Below are 15,710 nucleotides of genomic sequence, written 5' to 3'. Positions count from 1 at the left end.
CCAGGCATTTTCTAGGTCTTAAGTATGGCACCAAAGGTGAAAGACAGTGTCTTTCCTTTAAGAAGCTCAAACTTTATAAAAAAGACAGATCTAAAGAAGTACTACACAACATGATATGCTGTGAAGGGCCATGAGAACACAAAGCACAAGAAAAAGAAAAAGTGAATTCGTTTTGAGAACTGGTGAAAGATTCCACAGGAGGTGAAGCCTAATTGGGTTTTGAAGGATAGGTTAGTGTTTGCAAAGAGAGAATAGGGAGAAAGGCATAGAGGAGAAACCGGGTGGTCCATGTGGGGAATGGGTATGAGTTTTGCGTGGTCAAACAGGTGTGTTTGTGAAGTACACGGATTTGGCTGGAAGGGTCAGCGAGTCATAAGTGTGCCATGCTATGGAATTTGGGGATCTTCCTGATGGGAAACTAGTTTTTAATTGAGAGAGAAACATAATGAGATTTGGGTTTTAAAAAGATTAAGTTTGGAGAATATGTAGGCAGAGGTTTTTCAGTCAGGGGACTTTGCCTGAGGGAAACCAGTTAGGAAATTATTTTAATAGATTAGGTGAGAGATGATAGGAGCTGAATCAAAGCAGTAAGAATAGGGAAACAAAGGGGGCACCTGGGTGGCTCAGTCTGTTAAGCATCTGACTTCAGCTCAGGTCCTGATCTCACAGTTCGTGGGTTCAAGCCCTCATCAGGCTCTGTGCTGACAGCTCAGAGCCTGGAGCCTGCTTTGGATTCTGTGTGTGTGTGTCTCTCTCTCTGCCCCTCCCCTGCTCACACACTCTCTGTCTCTCAAAAATGAATAAACATTAAAAAGAGTTTTTTTTTTTTTTTTTAAGAATAGGGAAACAAAGGAGAATTAAGGAGTTTGGGTTTATGACTCACTTCCCTAGAGATCCATCAGACACATGAATTTGTAAAGTTGATGACAATCAAAACTGTTATTTGTGGTGATTCCTTTAATATATGTATACAGAAAAGGTCCTATTTAGCAGTTTGCCTTCTCCACTGTTCAGATAAATAACAACAATGCTGGGAAAAAAAAGCTTTTAAATTGAATCTTAAGTTTATTTTCAAGCAAATTTGGTCATTACGCCTGCAAAACATTTTTGTTTCTATTTTTTCTATTTACTTTTGTAAAGCATGCTTGCTACTCTAGGGCTCAGTGAGATTTAAGTTACTGGTAAAACTGTGTCTAAGAGGGTGCTTGAGTGACTCAGTGGGTTAAGCGTCTGACTCATGATTTCAGCTCAGGTCATGATCTCATGCTTTGTGAGTTTGAGCCCTGGGTCAGTCTCCACCCTGACAGTGCCAAGGTTCTCTCTCTCCTTTCTCTGCCCCTCTCCCACTTACATGCACACATGCTCTCTCTCTCTCTCTCTGTTTCTTAAAATGAATAAATAAACTTAAAAAAAAACTGTGTCCAAGAAAAAGGCTGGAGCTATTAGAGCGTTTTAAAAAATGTACATAGAAGGGGATTTTTAGGGTGATGGAACCGATCTGCAATGGTACTCTATGCATTTGTTCTAAATGTAGGGGAGAAAAAAATTTCCCTTTTTCCCATCTAGATGCTTTGGCTGGTCTAATAATTAAATTGATGTAAGACAGGTTAACAGGAGAAAAACCAATTTAATTCTGTACATGTGGGAACCCATAACTATGTGAGACTTGAAGTTTAACCAAACAAAGTAGGCAGCTTTTGTATCTTGTAGACAAGGAAACAACAAATTTGTGAAGAATTGACAAGACAAAGGAGTTTGGGCTTGGGGTAGTAAATTAATGAAGTAACAAGGTTTGTTTATAAAGCCTTCTTGGCCCTAAATTCCCTATCTCTGGTAGGAATGCCTTCAAATCTCCTAGAACGAACAGGGTACCTTTCACATGGATTTATTTCCTGCTTTCAGGGCAACAAAGGAAGTCAGAGTGTCTTGCACTGGCTGTTTCTTAAGTAACTTTAATTCAAAATAATCAATATGCCTAAGTGGCATATTTTGGGGTGGCATATTCTGCCCCTTTAGTCCCACTTTTGAAACTTTAAGAGGCTTCACAATTTAGAAGCTGAGTTTGGTAAGTTGATCTATTATTTCATTGACTTAATCTCTCAGTCATGAAAGTAGGTCAGTTCGAATAAACAGTTGTGTCTCATTTTAGGAGATGGTGATGCACCTGGGATCCCACAGTTAGACCTATATTGTGTGAGAAATCAGGTATTTAATAAAGCATTTTTATGGAAACAAAAGAAAAATAATGGTTAATGACTGGAGCAAATTATAAACCAGTTTCTGAGCCTAAGTGGCAGCGAGTGAAGAAGATTTCTAGATGTTAGGGTCGAATCATCTTCTGCTGTTTGAATATCTCTGATGATGTCATTGGGTGTTCACGCAAACTTTCTGAGTAGCCCACACAGCAACAGGCACAAAGATTGTCTAAACACAAGTTATTATGGTGATTTCTCTGAAGTTTATATCAAGTCACTTACACTCAGTTTTCAGGACTTCTGGGAAAAGGGCAATTTTTGTTCTTAGTGGTTCCAAATCAAAGCGGCAGAAAATTGGAAATGTTAGTTTGGAGAGTTGTAGCCAAATATTGGAAGAAACTAGAAGAATTTAAGATTTGGTTAGTTTGCAGGTAGGAAGCAAAAACTCAAAGACAGTTAACAGCACTAGAATCGGATATCCAAAAAGGTGTACTGAAGTTTTCTATTGAAACATAATTTTTCTGTCTACAGTAATCCCCCTTTCTATCAGAGATAAAGTAAGACTAATTTGTTTGCCAAATAAGTCTAGTCTTGTTAAACTTGGCCTGATTATTAACATAGGTGCAGCAAGAATAGCAATTGGCCATATAGGCTCTTTTTGTTTGTTTGTTTTGTTTTGTTTATAGGCATTTTGTTTTGATTTATTTTGCTTTTTTTGATCTTAAGTTTTTATTTAAATTGTAGTTCGTTAACATATATGGTAAAATTGATTTCAGGTATAGGATTTAGTGATTCATCACTTACCTTTAACACCCAGTGCTCATCATAACAAATGCTGTCTGTAACATATAGGCTCTTTTAAATCTGCTTTGCTGAAATTTTCATAAAGAATATCAGGTTGAACTTTTAAAAGACACTTGAGGTTAGGAAGCCAAGGCAAAGAATCACCATCAGACTACCTACAAAACGTATACATTCCTCTCTTCTTGAAGTTCCCCAAATAGCTTGGGGTTACTGAACTTACCAGGAAATGATCTTCCTTGCTACCTGGTAAGGTTGTCTGGAACCCTGTAAACAAGGGGTTTTATTTCTTCCATAAGGTCAACCTTAGTTCCTTAAACTGTCTGGTTATATCTGATCCTTGCACATCATTCTCAAATGTGACATTCCAGTCAAAGCCTTGGTAATATAATTAATGTTTCAATTGTGTCCTGATACAAGGAGAACAGATTCTTATTGGGCTTATGCAAATAACTATATTGCCATGAAGATAAGAATATTCACTAAGAGTTTCTGAATTCTGGAGGGATCAGACAAGGACAAAAAGATAAATGTTTTTTCTTTGTCCACAAAACTATATTTTACCACATTTCTGATGGCTTAAGAGAAAAGAGAGGGGCACCTGGGTGGTTCAGTGGGTTAAGCATCTGACTCTTGGTTTGCTGCTCAGGTCATAATCTCACAGTTCATGAGTTTGAGCCCTGCATCTGGCTTTATGCTGGCACCGTTCAGCCTGCTTGGGATTCTCTATAAATAAATAAATAAATAAATAAATAAATAAATAAATATTTTTTTTTTTTTTTTTTTTTTAAATGGAGGGGCGCGTGGGTGGCTCAGTCCATTAAGGGTCTGACTTCGGCTCAGGTCATGATCTCACAGTTCATGAGTTCGAGCCCTGAGTTTGGGCTCTGTGCTGATAGCTCAAGGCTGGAGCTTGCTTCAGATTCTGTGTCTCCCTCTTTCTCTGCTCCTCCCCCACTCATGCTCTGTGTCTCTCAAAAAAAAAAAAATAAATCTAAATAAAAGTTTTAAAAAAGAGAGAAAAGACAAAGGTTTCCTTAAATCTGGAAAAATAAAACATAAAAGAACTAACAATGTTTCAAATAAAAAACATAAAAATTATTATAATCCTAGTAAGTTCATTTAGTCCTGTGTCATTAATTTTTGTCGATCTTGATTTTGTTACTTTTATGAAGCCATCAGTTTTTCCATTAGAGTTCTGTAAATTCTTCCCCATGTTAGTGATATGATCTGAAAGTTACTAGAAGCCTATGCTTTTTGGATTCCTTTCCCTGAATCTCTCTAAAGATGAAATACTTTTGCAAAAGCGTTAGAGTAAAACAATAACTTTTGTAAATTGCAAAAAGACTTAAAAAATAGCCATTGTTAAAGGTCTCATGAGAGTTCATTATTAGCAAAAAAAAAATAGGTGTTTCCATGACACAAAATGTTTAAGATAATATTACAATTACAACTGATAACATTTTACCAAAATATATCAGAATTTTAGGAATTTTATACAATTACTAGAACACATATTAATAACATATATCCACACAAATATAATCTAAGAAGGTTTAATATCACTTATTTGACAATGCTTTCTTTGTAATTTAACATATCAAATAAGCCTAATTAGTTTACTATTTCTCTTTTTATAAGGAGAGAACAAATCTTTTGAGATGTTTCAGGGATGCTCTGGAAAATCCCAAGTTTCTTACAAGTCAAAAAACTTCATTCAGGATTTGATTTTGGAAAGTTTGTTAAAAAATATCAAAAGATTTGGACACTTGACTAAATAGGATCACGGTTCACTATAAACAATATTTAATTATCTATTTAACCAAAGTGAAAGAAGATTTTAAAGGAAAATACAAAAAGTTACATAATTCTAAGCAAAACTTAGGTCTTACTATTAAGACAGTTAAGTAATGAAAGCCTTGATAGAGAGAACTTGAAGCACAGGAAATTATTTTAGTAAGATATAATTACTTAAAAGGTAAAGAGAAACCATTCATAATATTTTATCAAGAACAGATCAATAGTCTAAGAAAACTTTTTCTTTTCAGCAGGATATTTTGCAGAAAATTACATAAGCAAACTATTAATATTAAAGCTTACTTTTAAAAACGCTTATAACAATTCAGTGTTTAGCCAAGTTGACTACACAAGTCTCACTCTGTCTCTCTTTTTCTTTCCATGTCTTAACTTTCTATATACATTTAGTTTGTCCTTCATTTTCTTCCTTCCCACTCTGAAAAAAACCTAGTTTTACTTTAGAACAAATTTATTTTCTTTTTCCTTAATAAAAATGCATCTCCTTGCCTTTTTTTTTTTTTTTACTGAAAACACATCCTACTTTCCTTCTATACAGAGTTGCTTCCCAGTTTTGTTTCCCAGTTTTATATTACATGTGTCAATTTGTAATGAAAACTAAGAAGTAAGCATTTGTAAACTCTCTGTTAGATTGGCAAATTTATTAAAAAAAAAGATTGGCAAATTTATGAATACAGCTCATAATTTCTAGAAATACAAGCTTCTTCATAGTGTAGTCTTTCAGTATAGTACAGGACATGTTTACTAACAGAACCAAGTATATTTAGTTTCTTGGTAATAGGAAGCCAAAAGTAGATAAGCCTATGTTCAGTAATTAATGTGTCAGTATATTGTCTTATCAGGAAATCATCTAGATATTTAATAAATATCCACCATTTAACTTAGTAAAACTCTAAGGCTTCAAGTTACCAAAAATATTTGGGAAAAATAATTATTGCTGAAAAGTTTATTTATAAACTTTTATTCTACTTACATCTATCTAAACCATTTGCTTACAACAAATATGTTTAGATTATACATTAAAAGTTCATGAGACATTAGAGAAAGCCATAATCCCAAGGTATTTTCCTTGCTGACAGAAGAGATAACATGAACCTATTGGGCTAGCAAACCCAGGTAGAATAATCATTGCATGTCTGCGTTATATTTAATGCAGAATATCCCAAATCACATGAACTTGAACACATTTGAGTTAGTTTCTGTATTTCTGAGTTTTAGGAATACTTTCAAAAGCACTTATTTTTATGCCAATTAAATAGAGCCCTTTTCAAAATCAATTTTGCCAATACCCTAGGTATTGAGTAAAAGTACAAAGCTCTCAAGAGTGAGAGGGGTCCCGACAGGGTTGCTGCTAAGGATATTTGTCTCTGATTTTTTATTGGGACCTTATCAGGAAATGGATAACACTTTGTAAGACTCCATTCATGGCACGTAAGGTAGACAGGTCTGGAATTCATTTATCCTTTTCTTTTTCCCCAAACCCGCCATAGCTTCAGCTTCCTACTGCAGCTGCAGCACCAGGCAGGGGTGGCGGGCACAAGGTTGACACTGCAATGAGTAGGAGGGCTGCTGTGGTAAGCCTTGTTGCCTAGGGTGTAGCCAGCTGGGTGGAGCCCCCACAGCTTCAGTCAGCCTCACTGAGGGTCCTTTATCTTTATCTTTCCCTGCCTACTGTTAACTCATTCCCTACTCATTCCTCCCCCTGGAATAGGGCCCCTAACAAGGACAATGACTGCTCTGGCTTCTTCAAGTTGACAAGGGACATTATGGGGGTACAGCAGTCAGAGTCTACCCAAGGGTCAGTCGAGTGGTCCATGATGTGGTTCCACAGGAAGGCTGGCAGGAATGAGGTGGCACAAACATTGGTAGACACAAAGAGAAAAACACAAACTAAAGATTAAACTGACCAAAAAGATGGCATCTCTAGGATAATGTCCATAGTTCCCAAACCAGTCAAACAATCCAAGAGAGACACTGACTTTGTCCAATTGTGCCTGAATGTCATCTATCATTTGTGAGACTTTATGGGAATTATCGTTTATATCAAAACAACACATGTAAGGGAATGCCTCACAGCCCAGGTGATGGAGGAGCAGAAAGTAATTAATGGTGGCTCAATTTTCCAAGAGTCTGGCCTTAACTTTACTTAATTCTTGATTAAAGCATCTAATGCTTGTGAGGGGTCATTTGGAGTTCTTCTGAGTAAACAGACAGTTTGCTTTATTTCACAGTGTAAAACTTTTCCAAGAGCCAGGAGTCCTACCAGCAAAAGAGCCAAGGCAACCGTTTCTTAATCTGATATGAGAACCACATTATCACAGTCAGGGATTAAATGAGGTAGTAATAGTGTTTGTTACATTCTTAAGAAAAACTTTATGTTTGAGGGAGTTTTATCATGGTCAGACCTGAGGAGGGTTCTCTTTCACGGTCAGACATTCCTGGCACTATTTTAAAATATTTTTGTGTGTGTGTTTTTTCCACATTCAAGGGCCTCAAGTCCTAACCTTTCCCTCTCTGCCTATTTAACCCTATCTTTACCTATCATATTCTCCCCTCTGAACATGTGACTCCTAACTGCTGATAGGAACCCAAGATGAAGACGACTGATCCTAACTGCTTCCTGCTGAAAGGGGGTGATGTGAGGGGAAGGCCAGTCAGGACAGGTTTAGAGGTTGATCCAGAGGTCTGATATAATGGGAGGCTGTTTGGAACATCCGGCCTAGCAAAACTTTCTTGGAAGTTTTATTTTTCTGGCATATGCGACAGCATCTACAAATGACACACAAAAAGAATATTAGACTGACAAACATTAATATTCCAAATACAATGCCTCCTAGGGAAGAGGTCACACCATAGGAAGGAAAGACACATTGCAACCATTCAAAAAAATCCCTGACAGGCCTGGCTATATACATACATATATATACATATATATATATATGTATGTATATATGTATATATTTATTTATTTATTTGACCATAGTCTCTCTTCCCTCTTCCATATGTATCTGAATCTTGTGGTATTGTTGTTTAGAATAATTAAGCACCAGAACTAGTTTTCGGCCCTTAATCCTCATTTTTTTTTTTTTTTTTAAATTTCGGACATCCAGTTTCCATAGGAACAACTCCATGAGGTGTATTTAGTTCTACCTCAAGGAAAGATTGGTCTTTGATATCCAGATCACTATAAATTTAGGCAATTGTTTATTTGTCCTGGAGCTAGTAGCACTATAGTCTCTAATTCAGTTGTAATGCCCCTTCCTAGCAAGGGAGTAGGGCTCTCTGGCATTATCAAAAAAGAATGAGAAAAAATTAGGTTTCCCCATATGCATCCCAAGGGCTGAGAAAAAAATTTAGTCATAAGTTTTCTGGAGATGCCTCTAATAGTCATGCTGCATTTGGATAGTTGGCCAGAAGTGGAAAGGAGGACACAAAAGGTGACTCAGGTATCAAGAAGGAAATCAACTGGTTTTCCTTCTATTTCCAGAGTTACTTGAGGCTCTGGTTTTCCAACAGATAGTTGGTTGGGGGGAACCACAGGGAAGAGCCCTGGGGCCCATCAGTCCCTTTCAGGGATACTGATTATCTGAGCCCTCACAAACAGAGGTCCCCGAGGGCATTCAGACTTCAGTGATTGTCTCCACTTAAGCGGCATGGCTTGTGGGGGTTTTAACTTCTGTTGTCCCTTCTGAGGACAGTCTCCTTTCCAGTGTCCTGACTGACCACATAAGTGGCATTTGGTGCCAGAACCTCGGGAAGTTTGGTTGATACAGTACATAAGATCGCGACTAAGACCTCAGATTTTTTCTTAAGCTTCCTTTCCTGTTTTGTTTTGTTTTGTTTTTCCTCCTCTTGATCTCAGTTGTAATATACCAGATTGGCAGTTCTTAAGAGCTCCTCCAGGGTCCCTTCCCAGCCAACAACTTCCTCCGAATATCTGGGGCCAATTGAGTGACACATTTGTCCTTTAGAGTCATCTCAGCCTCAGGGGTGTCAGGGTATGGGATAGCTGTATATTTAATGAGAGCCTCCTTCAACCTCTCCAGGAAGGCCACCAGGCCCTTATTCTGTGTGTATAAAATAGTGGCTTATTTAGCATAATATAAGGGCTTAACCTTAGTCCTTTTTAATCCTTCTAAAATATTAAAACAATGGAAATACCATCCCCCAATAGGAGGGTCATGGTCCCAAATAGGATCTTGGGGCAGGACTGCCTGAGCCCCAGTAAGGAACTGGAAGTCCCCTATAGGACCTCCAGTCCCATGATAATTAAGAAATTGTTCGTCTCCATATCTCTCAGCTGCTGCCAGAACTCCCATGTTTTTCTGTTTCATTAAGAGTTTGATTTAACAAAAGCATTATATCTTTCCAAGTCAGTTCAAAAACATGTAATATTCTGAAAAGCCTTTATGTATTTATCTGGATCATCAGAAAATTTACCTAGATCTCCTTTTATCTGTCTTGCAATGAAAAAGGCATTTGTATTCTCACCACAGTGAGCTATTTTTTTACACTTAGCCCAATACATACCAATTTGTACCAATGTAAAGACCTTAAAATGGACACCCACATGGCTGGAACATATCTAAATGGGCATTGATGAAAAAGGCAGGGGAATAGACCTAATACCTTTTAGCCCCCCTCAATGGTCAATTTTATCTTTGCAAACAATGTTACCAGTCTTTTAAAATATTTGTAAAGAAGAGCAGTTTTATTGTTACAGTTATGCTAATTACCGTTGGGCCAAAATAAAATCAGTGCATCATTCTACAACCAGGGGAGTCTTGCTTGGTCACAGTGTTTCCCCTCCCCACGCTCTAGCTTCCTGTAGGGGAAACATGCCTGCCATATTTCTAGGAGGGCCTGGATTAGGTGGGCAGTAGAGAGCAGAAGTGAGTGTTTTTAAATCTGTATATATAGATTGAGGACTCAAGGAGGAAGAGGTTGAAGTAGAAGGCTTCCCTTCCTCCTTCTCTAGGTCCGCTTTGGGTATAGGCAAAGGAGCTTTAATTGTTTTTTTCCTTCTGATTGCTGGACCTTGGAAAGGGCTGCCAGGGTTGACCTTGCGTTGCATACACATATACTGATTTTTTCTTAAATCCCCAAAACATTGGACATAGGGGACTTCCCCCATTTCCCTTCATGTTTGCAAAGTAAGTCCAGTTGTAAGATAATATTGTAATTGATACTTCCTTCTGGCAGCCACGTTTCCTCCCCCAGTTTGTACTGAGGCCAAGCCTCAGTGCAAAAGAAAATTATTGTTTTTTCTTTAGGGTTTGTGGGTCAAAATCCTCCCAGTTTTTCCAGAATGCATCCCTAAGGAGTACTGGCTTTGGTTGGGGAATTACGCATCTATAGGAAAAAGAGGAAAAGGTGTCCCTTATCTCAATTTCCTTATAGCTGGCCAGGAGAAGCCTCATCTCCTGGCCCTGTTTTTTTTGCTGTCTATGTGACTGGCAGCCAAAAGCCCTGTCAGTATCTCAAGGTGCTGGGAGTAATTGCTCTTACCCAGGCTTGGCCCTACCTCTGAGAGCTGACCTTGTCTTTCCCGATTTCTCCTACCTCTCCATTTCCTACCTATGGGACTCTGCCGGTATCCACGGTGACCAAGCAAGACTCCCCTGGTTGTAGAATGATGCACTGATTTTATTTTGACCCAATGATAATTAGCATAACTATAATAATAAAATTGCTCCTCTTTACAAATATATTTTAAAAGACTGATAAAATGCATTCTTTGCAAAGATAAAATTGACCATTGAGGGGGGCTAAAAGGTATTAGGTCTATCCCCCTGCCTTTTTCATCAATGCCCATTTAGATATGTTCCAGCCATGTGGGTGTCCATTTTAAGGTCTTTAGATTGGTAGAAACTGGTATGCATTGGGCTAAGTGTAACAAAATAGCTCTCATGTATCCTGGTAAAAACCCATTATATAGCAAGGTCATCCAACCCTCATGTGGCATAAGGCATCCATTCCTTTGACTTTGCCTTACAGAAACAGCATAAATGTGGAATATCTAGAAGCTGGCAGTGAGGATATCACCACCACTTCCCTAGCTTTGTAATCAAAGAAGGGGAAATTTCAGTCAAAGGCTTGAGTAGAACAACTCAAAAGGGCATGCTGTTTTTCCCTTTTGGTTAAAATGATAGTCCTTTTCGTTTTTTCCCCCCACTAGCAAGTGGAAATGGGCAGTCAGTCCATTGTTGATTTTAACTCCTTTTTCTTGAATTCCTGCAAGCTGTCCTCAAAGAATTGCATAGCTGTTTCCATTGTATTGCTTAGAACTTTTATATCAGGGAGAAAATTTCCTAGCAAGGCAGAAATTAAAAGATTTCTATGTTCTGGAGCTCCAGGGTTCAGTGTAGTATGCCTCTGAAAGGTCTGTATAAAGCATTTAACACAGACACAGTGAACCTTAGATCAGTTCACCATTGCCTCTATGGTGATGTCTGGGTGCGAAGAACATCCCTCAACAGACAATCATTTGTGTAGAGTTATGTAGAGTCCTTTTGTGTAGAGTTATGAATGCCCACTAATCATTCTAATCCCTTTCTAAGTTTGGTAGGATCTTCTGAAAGTGGAGGCAAAAGAGCATCATACTTTGAAAGATCTGTTGCTGTCCAAGGGACATGAATTCTTTGCAGGCAGGGGCTGGCGGGGAAGGGAGGCAGGACACATCCACAAAGGACATTGTACAGGAAAGCCTGAAGATGGGATAACCTTATTATAGAGCCCAGCAAAGTGAGCCTTACTGTCCATCCTGGGTGCTTCTGCTATATTCACTTTCTGGCTTCCAGCATTTACATGAGTAAGCTGTATACTCTGGCCTTAGAAAACAGGCTGAAGTGCTGTCTGTAAATCCTGTAGGAAGAGGGAAGCTAAAATAGTCAGCTGGGTGCTTTAAGTGATTTTCTGGGGAAGGTGGAGGAGTTTGGGGAGTTAAAGGAATTTGTTGATGAGACGGGGACAGATTTTAAGAAGGGGAATCTATGTTGAATGTGGACTTTATTTTTGTCTAAATCTCATTTCTATCCTCTCATCTTGTGAAGGGAGTCCATAATGGCTAGCCATTATACTCCTTTGTATCCACTTTTTATTTGGTCTTTCCATAGGTAGCAACAAGATAATTATTTAGGAAGATACCTCCAATTTTTTCCCTAAGTATAAAAGATTTTCCAAGGGATCCTTCTTCTGGCCTTTTAATTTGGTCTTTCCATAGGTAGCAATCAGATAACTATTTAGGAAGATATATCCATTTTTTCCCCCTAAGTAGAGAAGATTTTTCCAAAGGATCCTTCTTCTGGTCATTGATGAATAGTATCTTATGTTAATCTCAATAGTGACTCAAACCATTAAGCTCTTTTATAACATAACAAGGGATGCAAGAAGTATCCCAAAAGAGGTTGCAAAAGATAGGGCCCTCACAAGATCTAGGAAGTTAGCCTAAGAAAGCAAAGACCTTCACTGTCACAAGTGGTAAGAATGATGTAGAGAAAATGGCGCCTGTTTCCCATGAGACCATAGGATGTCTCCAGTCACAGGTTTGCTATCCATGTCACTAAGCAGGTCCTACCAGAATGGGACTTTTCCAGTACTAGCAAGATAATGAAGGTTGAGAAATCAAAGGCTCATTATGGACTGGGTCTCCTTATGACAAATTTTCCTGAGAGCTGCATGGTCAGTGCTGCTTGTGACTTCATGTCTTTGAATCCCTGTCTATTCAACTGGATGCCAAATATAAGCTGGTACATGCGTCTTCTGGCTGGCAGAGACCAGAGAGAATATTCTCATTGACTACAAAGCCAAGCTCTAAGGACACAGAACAAGATGAAAGGAAAACCTCATCCAGTTTTTACACAGGGAACCCACAGCAAAATTTGTCTAAATAAATGATACTTTGGTAAGAACTGTGAACTTACCAGTTTGTGAGTCTGACTTGAACAACAGGCTTGTAGAACATATTTCTATGTTCTACTTTATGGTTTTCCTTTTTATGACAAATAACACAAAAGATAGAGACAAGGGGGAAAAATGGCCACCTCTGGGAGGAAAGAGATCAATAGAAAACAGACTATTTTTTTTTTTTCAGTTTACTGCAAGCTGCATTCTCTGGTCTAGAGGTCATGTAAGGCTTCTCCCCTGGGATACTTTCATGGGTTTTTCCATGAAAGCTCATTGAACTGCAATTCCCTTGACCAGAGCAGACAAATTTCATTCTGGGTGGCCGCTTTCAACTCCCCCCATAGCCCTAAGCAATTTGGTGTTCACCTCCAGCTTCCTGATGCTTGGGTCCACGAGCATCTCTATAGGAAGGCATTTTAGACAGGACTCAGCTCTAGGCATAACCCTAACCCAAGTGCTACCACTGTGCTGCAATTCTTATCTGGGAGGCCCCTATAGTAGCATGGGAAACATTTCTTTGCCTGTGTTCTAGTTATCTACTGCTGTGTAACAAATTATGCCACAATTTAGTGGCTTGAAACAGCAACTATTTTATTATATTTCAGGAATTTTTACACCAGGAATTCAGGAAGGGTTCAACTGGGCACTTCTTCTGATTCATGTGGCATTGGTGGAAGTCAGTCAGTGATATTTAGCTAGAAGACAGACTGGTGTGCAATGCCCAAGACTTAAATGTTTGATGGTTTGGTTGGTATTGGCTGGGAAGTTGGTGGTTGTCCAGAGTGGATACCCATGGCTTCTCTAACGTGGTAGTCTCAGGGCCAAACTTATTACATGGTAGTTCAGGGTTCCCAGAAGGAATTTTTTAAAGAGAGGAAGTGGACCAGAAATTGGCATTGAAAGTCGTGTCCACTGTATTTTATTGTCAAAGCAGTCACAGAGCTTATCTAAGTTTAAGGGGAAGGAATATGGTACCTACCTCTCATTGAGAGGTCTGTTTAAAAAAAATTGTGGTAGTCTTTGGCCACCTTAGCTCCTGACAAATTCTCTGAGTACAGACCAAACTCCAGGCTGCCAGTTCTGTTTTGCTGTGACAGCACTTTTTAGTTTTCTCTTCCAAGAGTCAGGTGTCTGTATACTACATCTCCAAGCTACACAAGACATATTTCAAAACTTTCTACATGATCCCACAGAAGCTCTCAGCACACAACTTAAGGTAGGAGTGAGGATTCCCAGCAGGATCATAGCTGGCTCTAAGAAAAATCTCCTCACCAGTCTTCTCTCCCCACACTCTAGTGACTCCTGATATCCTTGATCTGGTTGAGAGTTACAGACGTTGTGTAATGATTCCAGTACATTTCCTTTGCAAAATTTGCATGTGGGAATCTGTCTCATACTGACTTTGAATTATAATATATAATGTGTCAGTACCTTGGTTGGAAACAGGCAGGAAGAGTGCCATTGTAACATCCTGTCATAACATTTAAACATTAGAAAGGGACAAAGAAGAGTTAGATGACCAGAGGAGCTTCTGTTTTGGATGGTCACCTAGGCAGAAAACGATGTGGGTCCAGTTTGCTGCAAGACTGCCAAGAAAGAGAAGACCTAGGGTCCTAAGGACATAGAGGAGGAAAGAACTTGACCTCTCTTTTCTTGTGTCAGCTGTGGCTTGAAAGAAGGGTGGTGGAGAGATCCTACAGTCCACAGGACAGGACAGCAATGGGGGCTTGATCACTCCCTTGAACTGAAAAGTGGACCTGAGGCTGGAAAGACAGAAGTTCTGTGAGATATAAGAGTGGAGGTGGAGTGCCAGGGTAGGGATGCGCAAGCCGCTAGGAAGAATCTATATGGGTGCCTCAGCCAAGTAAACTTGAAGAGTTGGTTTACAAGGGTGTTTGACCATCACTGGAACCAAACATAACTGGAAAGGTGAGAAAGGATGGAGAGAAAACAGATCTATCTAAAGTCTTCAGGGAGAACATTGCTTATGAGGAAAAGTGAGTTCATAAGCTGTGTAGGAGTGAGACCCCCTAAGAGCCTGCTCAAGTCACAACAGATGTTTGCTAATGTAACTCCTAACTAAGTCTTGTAGGCTTAACCTACTGCAGAGTTTTATATTACCATATAAATGACATTCTCTGGGGCATTTAATGCCTCCCAGGATCTGGACTGAAAGTTCTTCTGAGCATATTTCTCTCATTCCATACATAACCAATGCACTAGTTCAGTGATTTTTCAGACTTTAAAATATTTTTAGTGAGTAGAGCCTTGTTTTCCCCAAATAAAATTTATGTAGAAATCCAATTTACAAACCATAACTCTTTTTTTTTTTTGAGAGAGAGAGAGAGAGAGAGAGAGAGAGGCAGAGAGAGAGAGAGAGAGAAAGAGAGAGAGAGAGAGAAAGAGAGAAAGGAGGGTCAGAGGGAAAGGGAGAGAGAGAATCTTAAGCAGGCTCCACAGTGGAGCTCTACTCGGGGCTTGATCTCACAACTGTGAGATCATGACCTGAGCTGAAATCAAGTCAGATGCCTAACTGATTGAGCCACCCAGGTTCCTCCCAAGTTACAAATCAGATAAAGACAATATCGTAGGAGGACTTAGGTTGACAAATAACCTATACAGCCCACTTGCCTCAAGATCTGTGGAAGATCATTTGAATACCCCATTTCTGGGTTGGTGGACTCTCACAAGTCCTAAGGCACTGAATGCCCCCATCTTCCTCTTGACTGATTTTATGTCCTTGATTCTGCCAGTGGCACAGCCCCAAAACCCTTCCTCTGGTGTTCCACAGTTTCATTCCTGTTAAAATCATTCTCTTTATTCAAATAAACTTTCTTCCATTATGACTTCTTGGATTGCCTAGCCAGAAGTTCTACCTCACTCCCATGGGATTCTTGGCCCTTGACTTAAATTTTGTTATGACATTTAATGCATGCTGATCTATGTCAGGATTGTTTGATTATACTATCTTCCTCATTAGTCTGTAAGTAAGCC

Source organism: Panthera uncia (genome assembly GCF_023721935.1).
Source record: "Panthera uncia isolate 11264 chromosome A1 unlocalized genomic scaffold, Puncia_PCG_1.0 HiC_scaffold_17, whole genome shotgun sequence".
NCBI lineage: Eukaryota > Metazoa > Chordata > Mammalia > Carnivora > Felidae > Panthera > Panthera uncia.
The sequence above is the reverse complement of the archived record's forward strand: the minus strand, read 5'-3'. Positions refer to the sequence as shown.